This window comes from Gallus gallus, chromosome 5 (assembly GCF_016699485.2).
Source record: "Gallus gallus isolate bGalGal1 chromosome 5, bGalGal1.mat.broiler.GRCg7b, whole genome shotgun sequence".
Classification (NCBI taxonomy): Eukaryota; Metazoa; Chordata; class Aves; order Galliformes; family Phasianidae; genus Gallus; species Gallus gallus.
This window is the reverse complement of record NC_052536.1, coordinates 50,727,686-50,750,628: the sequence shown is the minus strand read 5'-3', so window position 1 is coordinate 50,750,628 and position 22,943 is coordinate 50,727,686. Positions and strand designations below refer to the sequence as shown.

The window sequence follows — 22,943 nt, the reverse complement described above, 5'->3', positions numbered from 1 at the left end:
GTGGTGTTTTCTTTTTAAGTTGATAAATCGGTTACTAGAGTACCAACTGCAGAGAGAATTAGTTGTACACTGTACAGCTCTGCAGCCAAGGGAAGACGTAAGGCTGTTTTAGAGTCACTCTCTAGGGATCCAGTACTCCAATTTGTTCTGCTGTTTGTGTCTCAGAAATCCTCTAGAGTGCAATGCAATGACCATTGAAGCCAACTGGCATTGAACTGCATCGTAAATCCAAATCTTATGATCGACAGGGTTTAAAAATCCCTAGACAGAGAAAATCTGTTGATGCTTCTGGCACAGTGGCAAAAATGGCTAACAAGAGCCATAGCTGTCTGCACAGGAGGAGAATGGTAGGAGCAAGCAGATATTTTTACATCTGCCTCTGGCACTGGTTCTGGCATCGATGATTTAAAGATAACACTGGACAATGAGAGAGGGAGCAGGTAGGACCAGGATGATTTCTTACGAGTGAACACAGTAATTATATACTACTATGTCAAATACAGTGTTTTCATTGCATCAGGTCAACGCTGGATGCCTTTTCTGAGGGTAAGATTTAGCAGAGGTATGGGAGAGGAATCTGGGACCTGTATAGAGGGTAAGACTATTGTTTTGCTTCGTGGCTTTAATTTCTAGGGATATGTGAGGTGTGACAGCCTTTCCACAGGGTTCATGAGCAATAAACCTATTTTCACAGGTTTCTGAGGAAACAATATTCTGATTGAATTCAAGTGTACCAACTTGAACATAACAAATAAAATACTTGATTTCACCTACAGGAAATTTTGTTTTGGAGAAAATTTGGGTAGCTTCTTACCATGATGAAATTTAAACCAAACTTCTCCCATTTTTTTTGCTTCCCCCATCCCCCCCCCCCCCCCCCCCCGTTTTTGTTGTTGTTTGTTTGTTTTTACTCTAAGGGTTCTATTTCATTTGTGGGTTTTTTTTGTTTGTTTTTAATTTTGATCATCTTATGCTACTTTTTTGATTGTTTTTGTCTTGTCTATTTACTTTTACTGATGCTGATTCAGAGAGATTATACCATGTCATACTTCTCTTGTTCTTTTTATTTCTTTTCTTAGCATCCAATCATATCCATTCCTAAAGACTTTACTGAGCTCAATAGGTTTTTGTTTTGACTTGCTGCAAGCGATCCTATGCTGTCATATTGTCAGCATGTGTAGTATGGGGTTTCCAAAGCCCCTAAGATATCCATGCTTCTTACCACAGACACAATTTGAAAACTTACTCTCTATCACACTTAACACTTTCTTTAACATTCCAGTTTAACAGCAGGAAAGTAACTACAAGAGGCAAAATGATTTTTTAAAAAAAATGGTAAGATAAACTCCAAAGCTAAAAATCTACTTACACGGTAGCTTTAAATACAAAACAATTAAAGCTAGCCAAAATATTTTCATAAAGACGGGGAAAGTATGAATCCTCTCATTATGAAATTCCTTTCTTCTCCTATCAGCTGGCTGGAATTTTTGGAAGGAGCATGCAAATTATTTCTGGTGTTTGACCAGCACTGCCACATATTAGAAACGCTTAGCATAAAGCAGATCAAGTGGTAAAGCTGTTAGAAAGCTGCCAAAATAAATGTCCACTGGAATTCTGGCCAACTGCTCAGTTTGACCATGATTAAATCCCTTCTTATTTGCTGTTGCTGGATGTGTGTGCCACAAGTCTGTTTGCTTGGCTTTATTGCTCTGGCATACTTATTCTCTAAGCAATAATACTGTTTGCCTTCACATGTGGAAACATATTAATAAGTGAAGTAGAGCATAAGCTGATTATTATGTTAGGTGCTTACTTTGTGTTGTTTACACTTCTTGTATCTGAAAGTCTGAGTTGTCTAATTGCACAGCAGTCATTGCTGTTCTTAGATGATCAGCTGCATACTCTAAACAATTAACAGGAAATAGCTAATGTAATAGATCTGTAGAGGAAATAGACACTGGTCCTTGTGCACATGGCAATGTATAACTGCGCATTAGCAGAAATCAAGATCTCCTCAGACTGACATTTTGGCTGACACCTAGCTTTTAAATAAGGCTATCCCCTTCTCCCTAATTTGAGAACAGCTGCTTTGGTGCTAAGCTACTCATGACCGATCTCTTATGCCTGAGTACAAAGTAAGGTGAGGGTGTGATGTTTGATGTTTCCCGTCTTGGTAAGCCCAACTACCACGAGACTTCCAGATCCAGAGTATACTCCAACATGGAACAGGCCCTCTCCTTTCATCTCTTGGGGGATGCAGATTTGAGAGACTGCCAGAGCAGGAGGGAAAAACAAGCTCATTGACACAGTAACAAGAACTGTGTTGCACTCAACTGCAAAACCACCATTCTATTCTTTCAAAGTTGCATAATCCAAAAGTTCATTCCATTTGGATGAACTGATGAGGTAAGGAAAAATCTGTGGGAAAATACAGCTGGAAAGTGCAAATGGAAACTCCAGTTTGCCATCCCATCATATAATACTATTTAGATACCTTGTTTAGAAACAGATCAAACTTAATAAATTAAGCAATAAATCCATGTAACTGCTAATGTGAGTGCATTGATCCAGAGGCTGAAGACATCTTTACAATAGCTAGACTAAAATTGTTGATAGTTCATAGGTCTAGTGTTAATACCACCCTTTAGCTAAAATAACTTTTTTCAGGAATTTGCATCACTATGCAACTGACCTGAATGTGTTCAGAGAGTGGCCTTACACACTTTCTCCATCCTGTTTCAGATTATTTAGTTTTGAAAACAAAAGTCAACCTCTTTCAGTCTGTGGTCATAAAATGCATTCTCCTTTATCCTGTGTCCCATCAGTTCATTCACTCCTGAAATTCAGTCTTCAGACTGAGTTCTCATAAGTGCCCAATAGCACTTGCACTTCCTGCTCCTCTTCCTCTGTCCACACCACACTAATGACTTATTCAAAAATGAGTTTTCTCCTGAAAACCCCAAGTGTATTCCTTTGCATTGTGTCCAACTCATGAGGTCTCTAATCAGCTTTCTCATTTGTCTCCGTATGCACAATTTGTTTTTTGCCTCTGAAACTACATTCCATTTCTAGCATTTCTCACACTTCTACAATTCTTTCTTTTCCTGTTTCTTAGTCATTCCTCTCAACCATATGTCATCATCAGGGACTCCTACTTTTAGAGCCAGACCACGTAGTGAGAAGTGGACCCAAGATCTGCCTTTGAGTAACTTCTTCTAATCCATTGCCATCTCTCTGTCAGTCAGTTCCTCAGTAATTTAATGCTTTGCTTTCATCTCCAACTTGCTCAGATTAACCAGCAATTTCTCATGTAACAGGCTGAGGGAACATTTTACCTAAAGGAAAAATAACAGTTGTATTGAAATAAAGTCAGAGTTTGATGCAACTTATTTTCAATATTTTTTTTCTGTTTCATCTTCTTTCCTCCAGAATTTCTCTAAAGTATCCAAACATACTCTATCAGAGTATTTTGCCTCTCTTTGATTGTTTGCCCCTTTCTCTGTTCTTTCCCTCTCTGTCTCTTTTAAAATACATAGGGACTCACAGTCATATAAGATAATTTAATTATGTTTTTTTTTCTTTTGCTCTCAAAATTTCATATTCCAGTTCTTTGAGTTTCAGCATGGGAGAGCACTCAACTCATATTACACCGCCAGACAGTGCCACTTCCACTGCCTCAGTTACTGTCTCTTTAGAAACTCCACAATTGACCTAATAACATGAAAAAGATGGAAGGGAAGGTTCACCACATATTGCCTCTGCCAGAATCATCCATACCTATATAACTATTAACACTTAATCATCCAGCCTTTCCTATAAACATTTTTTTGAAGACTCAGTAACATTACCCAGTAATTTATTCCCAAGTATTCCTATACTCACCATTACAGATTCCTTTGTGTCTAATACAATTTTTCCTCATCTACACATTGAACTCATTAGTTCCCGCTCCAAACAACACGGACATGGAAGGCAGACCATATCTTACGTGTAACAGCCTGCTGAAGTGCTGTTATGTACCCCTTTGGGACTATTTCATTAGCATAAATACTCCCAGTTCTTTGGCTCATACACAAGGGGTTGTATTTTCTGAGATCCTGACTTCTCTTGTTGCAGCCTGTTGGAACAGCATCTTTTTCAGATTACTGTGCTGCAGTTGGGCAAAAATCTCACAGAACCTTTGTGCTGAATTACTTGATCTTTCTTGCAGCACTCCTACCTGAACTAGATTTGGCATTTCTGAACTCACATCCACCTTCTGATCTGCTATAATCCCAAGGTCTTTGCCCATAAAATTGCTGCCTGACCAGTTACACTTCTCAGATAAATTTGGTGGATTATTTCTGCTAAAATACTATTATATAATATTATATAGAGGATATATCTTTTTGTTGATTAACTTTGTTTCCTACTATTTTCAGAATGCTCCTTCAATAGCCAAGCTAATTTTGAATTTTCAGTGATCTCGTAGTACCTCCTTGCTCCATATCCTCTGCAAATTTAATAAGCATACTTCCTATTCCATCATCCCTGTTAATGAAAATATTGAATAAATGCAGACTTAGGACAGGGTTCTGCAAAATGTCACTCAATACTCACTTCCATTTGGATAATGAGCCATTGATAAGTACTCACTAATTATAGATTTCCAATCACTTGTTCACTTCTCTCATACCAATTTCATCAGGATAGTACTTGCCTAGCTTGCTAATGAGAACATCATGTGAGGTAGTGTCAAAAGCCTCATTAAGGTCAAATACACCTAGTGTTTCTCATTCATTCACACTGCCCTTGATCTGGTCAAAGAAGAGAGTAAGATGCATTTGACACAATTTGTACTTGACAAATCCATGGCATCTGCTATCTACTTTTATCTTCCAGTGAACAGTTTGTTCCAGATCTTTTTCTAGAAATCAAAATAAAGATGGGTGGCCTGAGACCTTCACAGAATTTCAGGGTTTTTTTTGTCTTCATAACCTGAAATCCCTGAGCTGCACTTCTTTGCATACTTGTTCCTGACTGCTACTGGAAACAAATAAGCAAGAATATATATATATTAATATGTATATATATTAACCTTAAAATCATTATTTCAGCTTCAGGAAACGTGTAACTCTTCAGTAGATTTTGTAGCATGCCCTAGCAATGAATAATTAATGCCCCCCCCTTTTTTTTTTTTCTGTTTTTCTCTGCTTTTAGCTGTAGTGTTTATTTTTCCTACTGAAGTTAATACAGCTTTCTGAACTCTTAAGAGCTTGCTAAGCTTTTGTTTGCCAGCACAGAGGGCCTGCTGGATCACTAGGCTGCAAAAAAAAATACAGACCGCTAAACTCTCCACTCTATTATTAAGCTAATCCGTGCACATTTGTTAGATTTTAGAGTGTTTAGACTTTCCAAAAGTGTTTTATTACACCATTTAAATACTTCTATTCATGTTTAAAGGTCAGGCAAAATCAATCAAAACGGATCAATTTACAGTTTAAAAACTGTGTTAATGTGACACTGTTATGGTAACGGAGATTGAGAGACCGCTCCTTTCAGGGATAAATTAAAATGGATTTAGCAAAACAAATAACTGCTGTAATTGTGAGGACTGCGAATTGAACTGATGCATCAAAGAGAAGTAAAGGGACTTAGGGATGAGTTGGCAGCTGATTTAATTCTAGGGGGTGATGCTGGTTTTAAACCAAAAGAGAACTAGTCCTGAATCATTCACTGAACAACATAATTAATATCTGCAGTTGTCTTTCATTTTTTTCCTCTCTCTCTTAATTCCTCTAACTACTCCCAAGCAGCTCCATCCACTGCGTTCACATCACTCAGTCAAAGCCCGGCTCCACACTGAATATGCAGCATGAAAACTGACTGAACATATTCATAAACATTCTTGCCTCCAACTGCTTCTCCTCCTCCCAGCGACATGTTTGCTTGGTTTCAGATCATTACATTACCTGGCAATCTCACTTGCTGTTGCCTGTTTAAAATTCAGACATTAAAAGAATATCATAGACTGTGGTAGCACTCTTGCACAGCTCTCCCTTCAGTCAAGACGGAGCAGAGTGTGTTGGAGGCTGAGTGCAGTCTGTCAGCTGAACTTTCCTGCTCTTTGCAGATTCTAAGGAAACTTGGGTGAGGCAGCTCAACAACTCAGTGGCATCTCAAAAATGTAAGGTCTTGCTGCTGTTTTTTCCTGCTTCTTTCCCTGTCTACATAAAAGGTGAAACAACGCTCCAGTTGCCAGGGTGGTGATGAATTTCAATAATTTGTCCAGAATTTTGAGAGCAAGTGACAAGCTAAGGAAACAACTTTCAGTATGTGTCACTGTCTGTGATTTCTTCCTTTTCTAAACAGCTTGTTAATCACACTCAGCTCTATTTTTATATTTCAGAGGATATGAATATATTTGGCGGTATTTTTTTTCCCACACTCTCTCAAAGGTCAGAATATTTTATCTCATCAAAGGAAAGAAACACTATTTTTTGCAAAAGTTTTAAAGAATGAGGGATAAAAGAAGTTTAGTCACATATCTCCTATTGTATTTCCACATTCTAACTAGGTCTCTTCTGGAGCACCCAATGGGAGTGTGATTGCATGGAGCCAAAGTTCCGATCAGCAGCTCAGGACAGTAGCCCAGCAGTGTACAGACAAGGCTGAACAAACCACTTAGAATAAGATGGCCTGGCAACTCCATTCATTTTTAGAAGCCAAAGCAACTTCATCACTTTAAAGAGCTCTTCAAAAATCTGGGGAAAACTACTCTGTGTTTACTGCCTTTTGCTTTTACAAGATAAATTTAGGACTAGCATAAGAAAGGCCAATGTGCTGATGAGAAACTGATCTAAATTCTGCTTCAGATTAGCAAAAGATTTGCCAGAAATCTCATTAGGAGACCCTGCTTTTGTCAGTTTTACAACTCAATTGCAATGTCTTCAGAGCCCTGGATAAGCATCACTGTCTGCACACACAAATGCTTTTCCCAACCAAGCCCATATCTTCTAAGATATAGCAGTTAATCAAGACCACCTTAAATCCTCCAGTGGATAGCATTTAATAGCAGTTGAAGTAAAATTTAACCATTTAGTGTTTTCAGCAGTAGAAAACATGGTCTCCTTCTTAAAGTGAAAAATTTCAGTGCTAAAAATCCTTTAAAGCATAAAGAATAATATGTATTAAAAAAAAAAGACATGCATCTTGGAACTAACACGTAGCCTTAGGTACATTTGATCACATCTACCATATTTGTTTTACGCCTTGGTGAGAAAGTATCAGTTTGGTTGGGCCTTTCCAACCCTCTTTTTACAGGCCTCAAAGTCGTGACCCAGGTGGCTGTAAGAAATGGGTCAGACCACTGGGTTTGAGCACAGGAGATGAATTTTGTCCAGAGGCACAACAGTGTGAGACATTGTGCTGTCAGCTCTGTACATTTTTGACCACAGCAGAATAGGTCCCAGAAAGCAGGAAAACTACAGCTCTGAAGCATTTGTTGTTTTCAGAAGTCTGCAGCTGCCTTTGCTAATGGAAAGCAATTGAACCTCTGATATAACTATAATGGGCGTTTTTTTCCTCTTTGCCTTCTGTCCTCAGCTATCCTAAAATAGCCATCTCGGTTTTGGTCATGAGTTCTTCAAGGGGAAATTATGTTACTGAATGGAAAACTTTTAAATGCCAATTATTATGTCAGTTTCCAAATCTCTGGAAAATAGTGTTTCTGAATGGAAACTGACCCTCCTCTCCCACAGATAACGCTGTCACTGTAGCAAATATCGTGTGTCTTGTGATACTGACTGTCAGTTCAAATTAATTACCCAGGATGTTTCCCCCACACCCTGCTGCAAGATGTCACTGCTTATATTTATAACCAGGCTCTACAAACCCAGCAGACTACATAGGCAGAGTCTTGCCCTCATTCTCTTCATAAGCGTTTATCAAAAAAAGAGAAAAGCACTGTATGGCACATTTCTCTTCCCCTACCATCATTTCTGCCAAAAAAGAAAAAAAAAAGAACAAATGGTGTCATATAGGAGTTTGTATATTCAAAAAATGAATAGCAGGTTCCTGTGCTTTAGCTAAGCTCCAGACTACCATGCAATACCGGTTTATATTTATGACCTGGACAGATGTAATCAAAGTGCTAAAAAAAAATCAACTGTGTCAAAGTGTCAATTACTACTTAACACCCAGGTTTACAATTTTTTGGAAAGGTTGTTTTCTTGAATGCTAGAGATGAAAGATTGAAAACCTTAGTTCTAGGAACTGCATTTTTTATGCTTCCTGGAGATGTCTCCCTGAGGACCCAGAACACGATGGTATACTTCGTTAAGGAAATAAAAGCTTCTCTACTTAACAAGCATGCTATCCTTTTGTATTTAAACATATCTAAACACTATTCGCCTATTTATCTCCCTGGTAAAACTTCAGACATCTCAAGTCATTGGGTAAACAAGAGGAATGAGCCCTCCCATACTTTATCAGAAAGGTGTTTTTTCATGTTTAAAGAACTGTAATCCATTTAAGGAGATCATTATAGCAATGCTGGACAGACTTAATGAATGTTTTGCTTTGATCCTTGAGATTTGATGTCAGGAATATCAGATCTCAAGAAAAGCAGCTGGATTTGGATCCTTTTGCAAAAGGAATGGAGGATGAATAGCTGTGCCTTTGAAGGAGGGGAGCTAAAGAAGAAAAAGGTATACTTTAATTAGTACCCCTTTAGAAAATATGAACACATTAATGAATAGATATGGACATTCCAGTTGCCTTGTTCCACATCTGTCAGACCTGGTAGATGGATTTACAATGACTTGGCTTCAGAACCAGTGTTGATCTGGGTCCTACATACAAACTTTGTTTCTCATGGGTTCTCCTTGTTACACAGTCTACTTTTGTTGCATGAAAAAAGCAGGCCAGCTATCTCTCTTGGTTTGGAAGGTCATTCACACAGCAGCAATGCACAGGGATCTTTGAATACTTTGAAAAAGAAGCAAGATGGTTCAAGATAAGATATTTCCTGTTCTTTAGTGTTGGAAACTGACTGAATAAGAATGGAGTGGATCTGAGTCTCAAAGGATGCTGAGTCTATAGGCTGACATAACCTTCCAAGCAGGGTTCTTTAAAGGAACGTACTTAAGCTTGCAGACATTCTAGATTTTGTGCATTGCCTCATAAAGAACTTCAGAACTCAAACTGTATCCATGGCTTTACAGCCTTTTGTGCATTGTCATACCAAATCAATAACATTGTCGTTCTACATGTTTAAAAAATATTTTTTAAACATAAGAGTTGGAAATCAAGAGCTTCTCATTACATGTTAATATAGTGTACTATATTTCACAATGAAATTGTAATGCCAAGAAATTGAAGCTTCTAGAAAATTAATATTCTAGTATTTTATGTTGACTGCTGAAATAGTCTAGCTTCACAAATATCTCCTCACAAAACAAAGTCAGCTCTTAAATTACTGTTAGTACCATACTAAGGATTTCATCTCAATGTGCTTTAAGGGAAGGTCTCAAAAGCAGTCACTGAAGTTGCTAATAGCAGTTGATTGCATCAAATGGAAGAAAATATCTTCCTATTGTGAGCAGGAACACTTCTGAGGAAGCAGTCATGAGGAAATAATGCTTTTTGTGGAGATTGCCTTTTCCATCTTTGGGCACTTTTGGAACTAATTCTATATGTATTTCAGACATGGGGTTTTTTAATTTTTTATTTTGTTTTTAGTGGTTTTTTTTAAAATATATTTTCAGCTTCTCTCTTAGGATCAGGAAAGGAGAAGGTGCTCTGCCTTTTCCCCTATGGCTCTGAAAACTGCTCAAAATATTGTGAGAATGGCTGAGTAGTGCATAGAGAGAAGAGATGAGGGTAGCTTTCGTAAACGTGACAGAGAAACATAAGGGCAAACAAGAAAGGAAGACAATTTCTAAAAAATGAAATTTTAAAGAGTGAAAAAGTGAAAAAATGATATCAGAATCTCCTTACTGTCTACTGAATGAGAAAGAGCCAGCAAGAATGATCAATAGCAATAGCTCCTCCTTTCTGGTTTCTCCCCTATAGTCAAAAAGCCTATGTAATGCTTTCAGTGGTAGCTATCTGATTTCTATGTTTTATACAGCACCGTCCTACATCTTGTAGTCAGTGTAATTATTGATTTAGCCACACAGTTGAACAGCTCAGTAGATAAAACACTGTGGTCTCTTGAACTTTCTCAGGTTCTTATCTTCAGAAACACTGGCAACTCTTGGGGAAAGAAGCAGATATACAGACAAACATACGCTGATTTATTTGTTAAAGATGATTCACTCATGATCATAGAAAAGCCTGGAAATGGTAGTCAGTGCTTATATCTGGAGGTATGTTTCCATAATAAGATGTGCCATACTATTTGTACTCCATCCAGCTGGCCCATTGGTACTCAGTATTTTATGTAATTATTGCATAAATTAAAAAAGATAAAACATGCAAATGAACCTGAGTGGTAGTAATAGATGATTTTAATTACCCAGACACAGACAAGATTGCATTAAGTAGAGGAAATATATTTCTATATCTGGAAGGAGAGTGGTTTCTAATTCAATCTGGACATCAGCTGACAGGCAAAGAAACAAAACTGGGTTTGAATACAACTTGAAAAGGAGGTTGAAGAAATAATGTTAGAGGACAATTTGGACTTCAATATACAAGCTGTGGTCACAAATATACTACAGAGGAAATTAAAATGACAATCAAAGCTAAAAACAGTTCAGAAGTTGGACTCTGGCAATCAGGTTCCAAATGGCAGATGGGGATACTGCATAAGACAAATTAAATAAAACTCTAAAGAGAAAGACAAAACAAAAAAAGGCTAAAAATGAACACTGGATGCTTGGTGATAGCTAAACTTAATATACAGCTTGTCTTACACCTGGTTGTAATTCTCATTTTTCAGAGGCTGGGCAAATAACCCTTTCTGCAAACGTAAGCTGAAACTTGTGTGTGCTGTCTGAAACTCATAGATCTACTTATCACTGATGGCAGAAGTGCACAAATTCTGGTGACAGTCCATAAAAACTGACATCCCTCCATCTATTTTATGTTTGCAATCAAATTTCTACTTGGAGGAGCTCTTCAGACTCCCTCCCATTGTCCAGGGCTTGGTTCAAGTCATTTATTTCTCCATGTGCCCCCCCCTTTCTCTTTGTTTATGTTCACTGCATATTTCAGCAATACAGGGGCTACAGGAATAAGATAAATTGTAGGAACTAGTTGTGGATACAGTATCCAGACCTAGAAAAGAGCCTGTAGGGTGCTGAGTCCAAACTTCTGTCATTAGATGCAAGCATGTGGAAGGCTTTTACATACTGGGAAGTTCTACAGAATACTTGCATTATATGCTGTCCAATTCTTTGGGCCATCAAACATCCTATACCTACAAGCAGAAAATACTTGGAAAGGGCTCCAGAGCTACATAAACTGTATCGTACCATGGAAAAAAGAGTAGGAGAGATACAAGAGAATATGAATGCCACTAAGTAGATGAGATTGCCAAATGATACCAAGAAGCCTCATTTTCTGTAAATGAGCCTCTTCAAGCACACCTGGCTGTCAAGACATGCTTTATATGATTGCAAATCTTTAAGGATCACACCTCCATTTTTTTCCTTGATATTTATGCTACTCTATGCGCCTGCTTGGTGTGACAAAATATTCCAGCTGTGATTTCCTTGCTTTACCCACAGATGCCCTCAGATTCTCCAAAGCCACATGTAAGCTTACCTGCAAGTAATCTCACTATTCATGGAGGAAGCCTGGAGGAGATTCATAAGGGGAAAGTTAGCTGGAACAGAAAGCCCTATATGAAGAGTATTTCTGTAGCCTTCTACTCACCAACACCTTCCTGATAATGACCATACATCAGTACTGTGGACATCACCACCACATGGACAATATCAGCAGGTACTGGTGATGGTACAGTCCTACGCTCTACAGCATGGCCCTTCCCCACAATGTGCCAGGGGAGATAGATACTCCTGTATTAAATATATAACTTCTTCCCCATTCAGCTGCTGGAGTGTATCTTGTCCTGATGATGGTTGCATGCAGCTGTGGATATGTAATAGTAAAGTGTTCTGCATGCTGGATATCTGTGTTCCTAGTGCTCTAGAAAAAAAAGACTAACTCACCAGCTTCCTCTCTTGCTGCTTGATGATCAATAGGGATCATCAGTTCCTGACTTGCACAGGCAGAAGCTTTAGATCAACCTGCAACAGGTACTTGAATTTTGAATTATTTCAGAGCAGAGGTAAAACACAGATTTTGTTTGTTTTCTTACAGCAGAGAAAACTCATGCTCCAGAGATTGTTATTATTTTTTACCTGTGGATAAGTCAAGTAATCTGTGATATTCAGCTGATTTTTTTTTTTTTTAATGAAGTTCAGAGGCTCTAATCATGTTTTGGCTTTGAAAAGAGGCAGAAGCTGAGCAATGCACAAGTGGTTGGACCAACTCCAAGGTCCAAGGTCTGCTTCAAAGATGGAGACCTGAAGAAGATACACCATGATTGCTGACACGAAGACATGAAACCAAAATATCAGAGGAATTAAGGATAAACACCCTCATTTCATTGTCCTAGGAAAGCTGAAGTAAACAGCGAGGTAATGATGCTATCTAGCTGTTAGAGAGCATACTGGGAAGTTAGTGACAGTTGGGCTGATAACGTTGCTGACAGTCTGAGTGATTTCTTTCTGCCAGCATTCACAAAAAGAGCTGAAGGTCACATTCCTAGAACTAGGATACATTTTCCTGGGGGGAAAGTGAAATGTTAAAAGGCTTTATGATTATACAGGAGCAGATAGGTAATTAGAAATATTAGAAGTTGACAGGCAGCAGGTCCTTGTGAATTATATCTCAGAATTAAGGATTCAACTAGAAGTGGCACTGGAAATAATGAGAATCCTTTGCTGCTGAATTTTGGTAGGTCATCACAGACAAGAACAGAGTAGATAGAACAGCAAAAGGTAGAAGGCTGGGTTAAATATAACAATGCTGAGTAAGAATTAACTGGGAGAACAGAAGAGGAAAGTGTGATGTCTTTAACTTGAGCAGAAGCTGTAGGAAATGTTGTTTAAGAATGAAGACAGCAAAACATCTGGTGATTTTAGGCCTGTAATGAAAACACTTAGGAATACCAAGAGTGAGGGATATGTAGCAGCTGGAGAAATAGTGAAGAGGAATCAAATCAAGACATAGGTTTTCCCTTCATGCCTTCATTTTCTTGTCCTACACATTCAGCTGAGTCATAGGCTGCCTTTCCACTGAATATTACCATAGCAGGAGGTTATTCCCATGGTGCAGCTTCCAGTCCAAGAAATGGTCTTTACAGAAGTACGAAAGCTAATCCTTGCCCTCTTCTTGCCATTGTTCCCTGCAGTTTCTTTGCTGCACAGTTAGCCTCCCAGTCCTGAAGCACCTCAAACTAAAAGTGAAATGATGATATTCTCTAGCCTCCCTCTTCACTTCAGTTGAACGTGTTACTTAATACCTGCATGGCTTGCTTTCCTTGAGACTGTATGTTGTGCTAAAAAGCCTAGAGAGTTTGTATTTCCCTGGGACAGCAATGGAGGTTCTACCACCATTGCACAGTAGTGCCTTTGCTTGAAAGTTTTTGGAAGAATGAGAGCTTTGACAAGTGCAGAAGGTTAAACTGATGCAATTGAACAGGCTGCCATAGGTGATCTTTTGATAGAGAAGAATCACCTCTTCCCCATCATTAGTTACACATGGTGCAGGGAATCATGACCAGCCCTTTTATGTCTCATTCTGCTCTAGGGTATGATGCATAATACTTTATATTTGCTTTCACTTGTTAAACCTCATTGTCTCAGTGTTATAGAAGCAAGTAAAGACACTGCTAAGATATGAGATTCAGAGAAAGTAAGAGGGAAGTAACATGGCGTATTACAGTTACAACTTCTATGAGGCTAGACAGACATAGAAGAGAGGAAACATCCCCTTAAGTGTAAAATAGGGTTAACTCTGAGGTATGGGGAAAATAAGTGACTTTCCTGCTTCAAAAAATGGATTTTATAGAAGAGCTACAGATCAGGCAGTAAGAGCTAATTTCAACATGTAATGCTATAATGTGATGGAAAACACAGCAAATGACAGCAAGGTAACAAAGTCCCAGGCTGCAGCAAGAGAGGGTAAGCCCAAGTGCAGCAGTCATAGATTGCAAAAACAAACAAACAAACAAACAAAAAAAGCTGCTTACCTTCAGAGAGCCCCAGATACACAGACAGCTCCAGCAAGATACCCTCACCTCCACTGCCAACCCCTTAAATGAGGTCTGGGAGGGAGTGGATCCTGGCTCCACCCCTTCTGGTCACTCAGGTTCATTGCATGAACCTGAGCTCCTCTGAGCTGGCCCTGCCTTCTCACCAGGTGCTCAATCACTGGCTTAAGCCATGACTTAGCAATTTTCCTACACGATACAGCAATACATCCAGCTCATCATTTAAAAAAACAACAAAACAGGACCTCACTAAAAAGAACAGGTGCCACAGCTGATCTGTCTTCTATGGAAATAAGAAAGACAACTATTGTTTAAGAGTATGAAAAAATAATGGAAACAAGATGAAATAAAGGAAATGCCTGATTCTGTAACTTGCTTTGACAAAGATCCAAGAATAAACAGAATCTAGGTATGTAGCAGAACTACTGCATGGTCATCATGACTTACAATAGGCACAGCTGTCTTCATTGCTACATTTAAGTCTGTTATACATTCCAGCTCTTCAATGCAGTTGTCTGAGCATAACCAGACCAGCAATTCAAAAAGACAGGCTAAAGGAGTCAGGGTTGTTCAGCCTGCAGAAGGGAAGGCTGTGAGGAGACACCATTGCAGCCTTCTGGTGTTTAATGGGGATTATTAATAGGAGGGGGATCAACTTTTTACAAGGGTAGACAGTGATAGGACGAGGGGGAATGGTTTTATGCTCAAGGAGGGAAGTTTTAGTTTGGATGTCAGGGAGAAGTTCTTTACAGCAAGAGTGGTGAGATACTGGCACAGGCTGCCCAGGGAGGCTGTGGATGCACTGTCCTTGGAAGTATTCAAGACTAGGTTGGGTGTGACCCTATGCAACCTGGTCCAGCACCAGATATGGAGGTTGGTGGCCCTGACTGTGGCAGGGAGATTGGAACTTGATGATCTTGGGGTCTCTTTGAACCTAAGACATTCTATGATTCTATGACCTGGCTGTAAGGCACTGAAAATCATAGAATCAAAGAACGGCAAACCATCATAGAATCTAACCATGTGATTTGAATTTCTGGTTCTGGACCTAATTTGCACTGTTAAGAGGAATTTTATCTCATTTCACTTTCAATCCTTTATGTTTTGCAGTTTAATAAACAAGATTTTCACAACAAAAAGCGAGTATAGTGCGTGCTACAATGATATGATGAGGCACTGATTTTCTCAGTAAAACTTTGCCCAGTGTTTGTACTTATCTTTACTTTAGGAACAAATCCATTTATTTGCTTCCTAGTTGCTCTGCAGCATACTCTCTGTAAAGACCAAGGAAAGCCTGAATGCTAAAGAAACTGCTCTAGGAAGCTGCTCAGGAATTTTACATAAACTACACATTGAGATCAAATAAGGCAACTCTCTTTTATAAACAAGTTAAGAGCAGAATCATTTTGTGCTATGCTGTAAGATATGGTTGAAAAATAATTTAAGCAGAATCACTTGAAAATACTATAAAACTCTCGAATCATCGATCAGTTCACCAAAGTATTTGAGGAAGACGTTTTGACCAGTTCTATGCCACAAAAGCAATGAATGATCTATTATTAAAAGAAAATGTTTTCCGAACTGAGAGAAGTGGAGCAGATCCCAAGTGGAATTCTCCCAGTTTTGTTATCATTTTCACCCAAATAATTTTTTCTTAACAGAAAATGAAATCTGTTTCCTCATCATTGGCTAAAATAATTTTACTTTATGTAAATTTTGCCAAAACAAACAATTTGCTCTTGCTGTTCATCCTTTTCTGCATCCATCGACACTCCTCTCAGAGTATGAGGGTGCAGAGAACTAGGTGTGCTGCTTGTTTCCCAGCATGGGAACTGTTGAGTTAGCAAAGTATATGACATCAGAGAGAAGGGAAACAATTGTTGAAAACCAAAAGCCCCACATGTCAGTAAGCAATAGTAGAAGGGAAAATACAAGTAGTATGCTTATCTCCAAAATTTATCTCATCTCTGTATAGTCACAGCAAAAATCTGTTGTGGAAACACTAATCAAGATGGTTTAGAGATTGAATTAAGAGATTAAGTAGTCCTTGAATTATAAAAAAGCAGAAATGATGGCTAATACTTTTCTTCTGTGGAAGGTGAGCATTCAGCTGAATTGGGATGCTCGTCTCCAGAATGGGTTCATGTTCCTGCTGCAGTTCTTATTGGTATTCACTCAGATTTTGAAGGACCCATCCACACACCTGTATGCAATTACAGCAAGAGCTGTCCTCAGCTCCAGTTAAGGAATTTTTGTGTCTCAAGTGAAAGGTAGCATCTATTTCCAAAGGTCCCAAATTGTGGTCAATGTGAAGCCAAGGGCACACATGTAGTTTTATTTATAATAAGCTCGCAGTAATCAGAGGGATTAAAGCCTCCCTACAGTCATTCATGTGGCCAGGCAAGCTTCACTGGGAACACAAGAGCATGAAGCTACTCTTGCATTTTCCTCTCTCCGGTTTATTTATATGATTATTCCTACCCTTTATCGTCTCTAGATTTGAGATTTGGCAATGGTCAGAAAAATTGGATCAAGAAGGAATTACTAGACTGATCCATCTTCGCTGGCAAATGTTCAGATTTACTCTTTGCTAACAGTTGATTTTGACATGGAAATTGTCCTTTTAAACTTGATTATTGACATAATCATAATTAACATAATTTTGGCTAAAATTCTGCAGTTGTCAGAATCCAGTCCAGATGGGAGGACTTAGTTATCCATCTAAGACTAAAAAATTGTTCTTGAGAATTGAATATATAATCTGGAGTCCTTAGAGAAAGTGACATGAATTTTGAATTTTTGGAAAAAATCACAAAATACTTCCTTGTGATATTAAAGAGCATTCAGCAAAGCAATGGCTAAACATACACAAAAGATTAATAATTGCCCTTTATAAATGCATTTATATATCCTGCTTTGGATGTCTCACTTTGTCTGCATGACGTCATTGTTACCGTTCATTCTGCTCCTTCCTGGACAATTGCTTCTATTTCCTGAGTAGGCTGCAGGCCAGCTGAACTTGAGAACATGTAGAATGGTGTTGCATGTGGATTCTGGCTCAGCCAAGAATTACACAGGCAAAAATGTCACTCACCTTGTCAACAAAAATAATCCTGTTGCAATTACAAAGGACAAAAAAAGCCGTTTCATTTTCTTTGTGTCTATTTGTCAGCAGAGAAATAGCAAGGAGTCTCCTTCCTGCCCCAAATATTCAGTAATATGATGCTATTTTTCATATTCAAAAATTCAGCCATGTTGTGGCTCAGCCTTGACTGAGAAAGAATGTGAGACCTTCCACCCTTCCATTATCATCAAACTCCCTGAATGTGAGAGCAGTAGATTCAGATCACTGGAAAGCTTTTTGAGCTCTTTTGAGCTAGGTGCAGTAGAAATATCCCACATACTAGGAGAACCATTACAACATCATTGGATACTGAGTACAATTAGAGTCATAATGCTACCTCATAACATCACCAACAAACAGAACCAGTTTTCAGGGTACAGTGACAGGCTGCTCCATACCATGATTCATGGTTCACACACCCAAGTCAAAGACTATGCCACAGCTGCACTTCCCAGAGCCCTGTCCCTGGAGAGTGCTATACAGCCACAACAGGACAAGTCAGAGTCTTGTTCAGCATTTCAGAATGGAAAGCTAGGAGCCCCAGCAGCTTAATTTACCAGTTTTTGAAACTCCTGTGAGCTTAATGTTCACATTTTGGATGAAAATCTTTTATCCTGAACTCTTGAAAATCAATGACTCCATAGCCCTTTTCACTGCTTTCGTTACTTAAGATTTGGCTGGCAAAATCGTGTGTGCATAATTCTGTCATCACATGGCTCCTTGTTCTAACAACCTGTGTTCTGTGATTCTCCAAAAGCCCTACCTAAGACATAGGATTAAACTGCACAGCTGTCCCTTGGTAAATCTGAAATGACACTCAGATGCTCCTGCCTGGCCTCTGTCTACTCATGACAACTAGAGAGACGCAAAGCTTGGGATCAGAGCCTGGGCCTGCAGGCTAATGGTATATGTACAGCTTTCCATCCTACTTATGCTTCACACAGATGCCAGAGTTGCAGGCTCAGCAGAAATATCTTTATGGCCATCAAAACAAAACAAAACAAAAAGCCAAGAAAAAACAAAACAAAAAGCCAAGAAAAGGAGACAAGTCTACTAATAGGTAGATGAAACCAAAGTAATATGCAGGGAGAAGCATTGTTTTCCACGATGCTCAGCTTGTCAATGAATCACAACAAATTCCCAGTGAGCAGTGCCATACTGAGATGCTCCAAACACCCTGTGTGAACTGCTGTTCCTCAATAGCTCCCAGGGAGGAAAGGCATGCAGTCACGTGCTTTAACAGCCTACTTCCCCTAACACAGGTCCTGTGCTGGTTCTGCTACAAATCTCAAACAGCAAGGTTTGCTTAAAAAATACTTGTAAATCAAGCAGAAGTCCTCCGAGCTTCAGACAACAGCGCATTACAATCTGGAAGACAGGAGAAGGAGGTAAAATATGGGTTTGTTTGCCCATATCAATTGCCTTTTTATCTCCTGTCTTCGAGGCACAAAGGCATTTGAAGTGAGGAGATGTCAGTTTTGTTTTGTATGTTCACGGTTTCATTGTAATAAATTATGTCTTTGACACATTTTTGCAAAGAAGGAAAGGGACGAGAAAATCTTGCTCAAACCCTTGTAGTCAAAGGTACAGAGAGATCACATGCTTTCTGGTGATGGTCTTTGACATTCAGAGAAATAATGTAATGTCAGGTGTCTTAAATGAGATATCAGAAGGCAAACTTCAGACACCCTGTGCTTCCTCATGCTGGTCTGTGGCACTCATAAGCCCCCTGCTCTGCTCTGTCCTACCTGGGATGCAAAGTCAAAGCCCTAAAGAAGGTGGATGGGGAGAACTCATTGCATGGCTCTGCCATGCTGCAGCACTCATCATGGTGGAGGGACACAGCAGTGAAAGAAGGCTGAAGTGGCTATTGCATATTGCAAATATCTGAGAAAATCAAGCAGAAAAAGCAGGAGCATGGGATGACTGGGCTCCCCGCTGTCCGCATTGCTCATGCATTGTGTGGCTGCAAGAGGCACTTGTATCATTGCCTCTCTCTGTGTGCTCATCTGCAATGTGTGTCTATCAGCGCTGCTCTCAGTGGGGGATTAATTAAAGTTTGTGAAGCACTTTGGCTAAACTCAGATGAAATATCCTAGAGAAGCACAAGATATTTAATCCTTTGATAATATTTATTTGGCTGATGCATGCGCTGAAAGGGGAAGGAAAACCAGGGCACATGTCTGTATAAAAACATCCTTTCTCATTAAAAAGGACCAAGCTAAATTAAAAGGTTTGTGGAATGTGTTTCCTGTCAAACCTCAGGCCTGGGGGCAAGAGTGCTGGAGGAAGATTTGTGGCTGGAGTTTGCTTATGTGACTCTTTGAGCACAACCCCAGTGCTTTCTACAACTTGTGAGGCTGAGGGCTAAGTGATTTCATTACTCTGTAATAATGCGTGCTGTTTATATCTGTGTTATGGTATCATTTAGTTCAGCTGCAGCAGGTATTAATTGCCTGTTCAGGTAAAACTATTTTTTGCATTTTTTTTTCTTAATTCCTTTTTCAAATTCACGTAGAAGCTCGTGACTTTATAATATTCTGTGAGGCCCAGCTGGAATCCTTCCTGAAAGTCCTGGTAAAATTGCATGTGTATTTTGTTTCATTATCTAAAAATCTTTAATCTTTTACAGCTGACATAAAATACATAGTTGTTCCTCTCACTTAATTAATTTTAATTTGTTGTGATCCCATATTTGCTGTTTTAAGAATCTTCCCAATCTAACTTCAAGATTCAAAGCCAAAAAAACAACCCATGGTGTAAACTTCACATCTGTATTGTGTTACACTTGGCAGGAGAGATAGGCACACTCATTTAATGGAGCTCAGCATGAGGTGAGAGTTCAGAGGTTATCATTCCTGATGGCTTACATCTTTACAGATGTTTTCCCTTTGTGAACAACAGAACTCCTTGTCAATCACAGCTCAAACCTAAAACACAGATGACCATACACCCTTTTCATGATTAGTTCCATGCTTTGCACATTCCCTTTTTCAGGGTTCAGTAGTGGGGAAATGATTACAGATTAACAGTTGCAAGACATTAGTTAACATTTTAAATGCATGTGGAATATGGCAAACTAAAATAATAGTGAAAAATGCAACTATAGTCAAAACATATGTGAAACTTCATCTGCAATAATTCTGATTTAATATAATAGCCTGTATCATGTTTTTCCAGTCCTGCCACTGTGGGAATACTGAGTGCACGCACGTAATGTGCATTGCAATAGAACTGATCATCTAAGTGATATTTTGCAGTAAAACCTACATTTGATTGGATCAGATTTAGGTACAGGGCTCATTAGAGTAGGCACTTTTTGTTTAGTCTTGGTTTGGTTTCTGTAGCCATTTACAAAACAAAACAACCACAAAACCCACAAAGAATGAGTGAGTATGGATGTTATTTGATAGAGGAAAAACTCAGAAGAAAGTTCAGTAAATTTACCCAAATCTCATAGGGACCTAATGACAAAATTTACCTGTTTTTTTCCTCCTGAGCAGTACAAAGCAGCCCAATATTTTATTTCATTGCTTGCAGTAAATAACACTGAGAGTTTATGTTACAAATCCAGCCCCAGACTGCAGAAGAGGCCCACTGATCACTTTTTCTGCAGTAAATCTGTCTTTCCCTAAAAAAAAGAAATTTTGTTTCATACTTTATGAACTTCTAAATGACTGCATTGTGGTCACTGAGATATCTGTGGGTGTTCAGAAAATCTAAAGATAATGTCCTATGGCTCTGAGTAGATCACAGAAAAGCAAGCAATTTAAAGAGTTACCCCCTCTTCAAGTAATCTTCAGCACCCAGCTGTGTATGAATTCCTCATCACCTGGAGCACAGCTCAGATCAGTGATGTGAATTTTACACAGAATGAATATTACTTTGCAGAGCAATGGACTTGGAAGTCATACAACAGCGGTTCCCACAGCTAAGGGGAAATCTTAAACTGCCTGCATTAAATCGCTGGACATTGTCTGACGAATCCATATTTAGATATTAATGTAGATCTCCCGTTCTTATAGTTTTATAGTCATCTTTTTCCTTAATACTATAAAGAAATGTACTATTTGTCGGCATATGGTTTTTAATTCTGATTCTACACGGATAAGTTATTTAAAAGAAAGAGTACCTACAGTGACACAGACTTGAAATCTGCATTATGCATCTGGAAAGACTGAGTGGGGATGGGTGACTTGTCACAGGCAATAAAAAATGCCAGTGGCGCATGTTTGTGTGTAGTCTGTGAATGCTGTTTGATGTACTTATCAGTTCTTTCCTACAATATGTCGTAGTTACCGAACAGCACAGCTTGGCTATTGATGGGTAAAAGAAGGAGAAGATAAGAGAATAGGCAGACAGTGATTTGGATGCTGCAGATGATATTTTGCAGGTTGGAAAGGACAAAGGCAATCTGCAAGCACCAGCAGCTGATACAGCCTCAATAGAAGATAATTCTGGGCTTGGAGACAGAGAAAAAACAAATGCACAGTAAATCATGCAAATCAAGTCTAAATGGTGGGGCATTTGACAATGAGGCAGAAAATGATGGAGTTGGAGGTTGTTTCTTTTTTTTTTTTAACATCAATTTTGTAATAAACTTATTGTTGGACTGATAAGCTATTAACCTCTCAGGGCACAAAAGGCAGTGGTGGTGGAGCTTATTGGGATAACAGCTAACTCGTAGTGGGAGAGAGAAGACTAAATAATGCTACCCTTAGCTCCTTTTTGCCGACTTTCCTGAGCCCTCTTAGAAAGTTGCAGCTGGGCAAGAAGCAGCAAATTGGTGGGAGAGAGGTCGGACAGTTTCCAGCATTTAAGGGTGAGAGGTTCTTCTTTCCATTTCATTATTTCCAGTTAACTACTTCTATATTTAAGTAAGTAAGTAAATAAATAAATAGAAAACAAATTGCTAAACCAACATATAAACAAAAACAGTACGGTTGTTTTATGCCTGCATTCCTCTGAGCACTTCCCTTTGGAGTGGATGCTGACCAGAGGAAGAAAGCCAAATGCAGCTACTAGCAATTTCTTTGTCACTGCAACATCTTGCAGGCGAGAGTGGTACTTGGGGATAGAGATAACGACCAACTGTGGCACCATGCCATGGAACTGTCAAATTATCTTGAGAGCGGATGGTAATGAATGTGTATCACTGCTACATATGATTTGCTTTTAAGCAGGTAGGTAGGGCTGTGACTGAACACAAGCCATTAAATTATGAACAGAAGGAGAGCTATCCAATTTTCTGCCTTGCTAAGGAAATGAATAGTTTTAATGATAGCTGAAGACTTTGAGTTTGCCCTTCCTTTTGTAATCTTCCTCAACTGATTCCTTTTAATACAGAAAATCTAATTCTCTACTCCATTCCATCAATGTTGTGCTGGTATAATTGCATGGATATTTTTGGAGAAGCCAGATTTCATTTTGGTTTAGCGGAAGGAAAAATGAAGTTCATTGTTCAAAATCTCCTCTCACAATGAAATGAGTGGAACACATCATTTTACTTCCCTTCCACTCCATTGCTGGAATGTCTTCTGCATGAATAACTTG

The 22,943-nt window shown here is 38.9% G+C and overlaps 1 long non-coding RNA gene across 1 annotated transcript in view; it reads left to right on the top strand.

Moving 5' to 3' along the window:
- Positions 1–233: 233 nt before the first annotated feature.
- LOC124417982 overlaps positions 234–22,943 on the top strand; it is a 44,970-nt gene continuing 22,260 nt past the window's right edge. Inside the window, exon 1 of the long non-coding RNA XR_006939403.1 lies at positions 234–440. This is a non-coding gene — a long non-coding RNA (uncharacterized LOC124417982). The remainder of the gene's footprint in view (positions 441–22,943) is intronic.